A 3,556-nucleotide genomic window follows, 5' to 3' on the forward strand; every position below is an offset into this window, starting at 1 on the left:
CTAGATTCCTGCAACCCACTGAATGTGTGACAGTCAAACTCCCTTCAGGGCATATGGGTCTACAGATGCAGTAACTAATATTAATTCGAGCAGCCATGACAGCTGCCACTTACTGAGTGCCTACTGTGAACCAGGTCCTAGAACTTCTGTGTGCGGTTTCATTTGAGCCTCAGGAAAATCTTACACAGGAGATACTGTGAGCAAGGCCAGTTTTTAGCTCCCAGTGTGAAGGGACACATCTCAGTCTTCAAGCTCCATCTGTGAGTACCAAGGTCGCAGAGGAAACGCTAGTGCTCTCTGAACACAGCATGTGTTTTGGGCTCCCCCTTTCAGCACCAGGTTGAGCCTACCTGTCTCAGTGCCAGGGATTCCATAATCCAGGGGAGGAGCTAAGCTAGAGACTTGCTTCCCCCTGTGTCTGTTTCCTAAGGATTCAGGGAGGTGGAGACCGTGACAGGAGGAAGTTTGGGCAGATCAAGCAGCCCTGAGGCCCTGGAGCGCAAGTGTTTCACAATAGCTAGGGGGCTCCATGGGCACATGTAGGGGCAGACATATTGCAGGTTGGGTAGTGGGAGGCTCCAAGGAAGACCTGACCCTCGATGCCTGGGATCTGGGATTCCTAAGGTCTTCTGCCGGTGCCTTTGGGGCATTTCTAGTGGGTGGGGCTGCTGTCAGGCTTCTGTTGTGATGTTCTGGGCGGGAGGGCGGGTGTAGCGCAGGCCCTGACCTGGTTGGGCAGGTTGGCCCACCCTGAGTGGCACCTGTGACCAGGCGCCAACCCCACCCACCGCCCTTTGAAGTCATCCTGCTTCACTCAAAGCCCAGCCCCAGTTCTAGGTCGCCTCCCCCAAAAGGCTTGGGGGTCCTCTCGGGATAAAGCTGCTTTTGCCTAAGGGCAGTTGGGGGTGGTAAGGCAGGCCTGGGCTTGGCTGGAGCAGGGCCATCCTTCCCGGAGGCCACAGTCCCTTTGGAACTCGGGGCTGGGGTCTGCGGGGATTGACAGGAGCCCAAGGGGAGAGAGATGAGAAGGGGAAGGGGCTAAGAAATAGAGGGTTTAAAGTCGGGAGCCTGGCGAGATGAGGGTGGGTGGGTGGCGTGGAGTGGGCTGGCCAGAGTGATGAACCTGTAAGGAGGTAGATTGTCCTGAATCGCCTCCCCCACCAGCTTGCCGTCAGCACCCGCAGGTTGCGATATTTCAACCCCAATCTTCGTCAGCGTCCTCCTCACGCTGTCCCTCTTCGTGGCTCTGCAGATGGATTTGAGTCTTAAGAGACACCAAAGGACCTTCGCAGCTTTAGGAGGAGTCCCAGCGCCGCCCCTGGGACTTCGCCCTGCTGTCTCGGTGCACAGCGGGTTGGCTTAGCACAAAAGCCACTTGACTCCACCCACTCCTCTTGGCACGTGCGGAGTCCCAGTCCTTAACCTAGTCCTGGCCCGCCGCCACGTCCCGAGGGGAGCGACCTCTAATCCCCGGGGCTCCTCGGAAAACCATTAGGCGGCGGGGCCGCTCCCCGCGGGTCCCACCCGGCTATTTGGGAGTCCGCCGCCGCCGCCCCTCTGTCGCGCTCCACCGTCCCTGGGTATCTACCGCAGCGACTGTCTGCTCGAACCCGGGACCGCAAGGCTGGCCTCATGCTTGCCGTGCCTGTCCCACGAGGTCAGGAGCGTTGTGTCCACACCTCGGCTCTCTGCCACTGGTTGCCCTAGCCCTACCAGTTTTGAGCTAGACTCTTTACAACCCCCCAAAACCTCCTCCGCAACCCGCGTGGCCAGCCTGGAGGAAGCAGTTTCTGCTCACTTTGGCATGACCCAAAAGGACCCAACTCCCAGAGGTTGTTAGATAACCCTTGACCTTGACTCTCTGAGGATGTTTACCCAGCCGTAAATTGGTGAATTAGGGTGCTGAATGAAGTTGGCTTAGTAAGTGAATGGGGATGTTACAGTGTAGTCAAAGTCAGAGAGAGACCTAGATCTCCAGATTAGGTCCTGCAGAACGGTTAGAACCATCTGTGGCCTTTGTCCACATAGCCCGGGGAGGGAGAGACAGTCACCAGTGACTTCCCTGCTTCAAGGTGTCTGCCTCTGCCTGGAAAAAGGAAAAACCCCAGACTTGGGCATTAGACTTGTGGAGTGAGTGGGAAGATTCCTGCCAGAACTCTCAGTTGAGAGGACTCAAGGCTTGAGGATCCAAGGAAAGGATTCCCCGGGATAGGGTCTGGTTCTCCTCTTCTTCCTTTAACCAGCTGCTTGGAGGTGGGGGGTCCCCCCTCCAAGCCCACGTGACCAGGGAAGGGACAGCACCACATTAATGGTGCAAACAGTCGTCTCACAGGGTGGATGAGATCTGCTTGGAGCAGATTAAGTCTTGACAATTGCTGAGCAGGCTGAATGTTTGGAGCAAACACAGTTGAAGTAAATCATCTTCTAATCAAGATGGATGACAGACGCGACTGAAATACCTAACTCATGAAGCAATATTTGAAATTTTCGCTGAATCCTGCTTTTCTCCTTGTGAAATTCCAGTCTTTATCAGTCAAGCCCATTGGTGTGTGTTTAATAATAACAGTTCTCACTTAATGTCACTTATCCGTTGCCCGTGACTGTGCAAAAGCATCGTGCAGGCTTCTGTCCCATACCTCTCCTACACGTTCCTTCAGGATTAGTTCGGGGCCACCATGCATGGGGGATACACATGCAGGGCGAGAGGATCTCGAGGCCATGGGCTAAAGAGTAAGACACCTATCTCAAAAGGCCGGGGGCTAGGGATGTAACCCAGTGATGGAACACCCGCCTAGCATGTAAAAGGTCCTGGTTCCATCCCGAGCACCGGAGAAAGAAGAGAGGTTAATCTAGGGAGCATTTATAAAATATCTACTGTGTGTGCTGTGGGTCAGCCTTTATTCTACACACTGGGGCTGTGGATCCAGTAACAACAGCAACCTCAAACAAGGCTGCTGTTCTCCTGAGCAGATGTTCTAGTGAGAAAAGAAGAAAACAACCAAGAAAACTAGCCAAGAATGTTACACACACACACACACACACACTCTCTCTCTCTCTCTCACATACACACAACCTCTCTCTCTCACACACACATACACTCACACATACATTTTTGTTTTTTGTTTTTTTTAAAGACAGGGTTATACTGTACAGTCCTGGTTGGACTGGAACACACTCTGTTCAACCAAACTAGCCTGGAACTCACAGAGAGATTTTACCTCCTTAGTGTTGGGACTAAACCAAGTACACATTTTTTTTTTTTCCTATTCTTTTTTTCGGAGCTGGGGACCGAACCCAGGGCCTTGTGCTTGCTAGGCAAGCGCTCTATCACTGAGCCAAATCCCCGACCCCCCAAGTACACATTTTTAAAAAAGATTTTACACACACACACACACACACACACACACACACACACACACACCTTCAGACACACCAGAATAGGGCATCAGATCTCATTACAGATGGTTGTGAGCCACCATGTGGTTGCTGGGAATTGAACTCAGGACCTCTGGAAGAGCAGTCAGTGCTCTAACCGCTGAGCCATCTCTCTAGCCTC

Source organism: Rattus rattus, chromosome 9 (assembly GCF_011064425.1).
Source record: "Rattus rattus isolate New Zealand chromosome 9, Rrattus_CSIRO_v1, whole genome shotgun sequence".
Taxonomy (NCBI): Eukaryota; Metazoa; Chordata; class Mammalia; order Rodentia; family Muridae; genus Rattus; species Rattus rattus.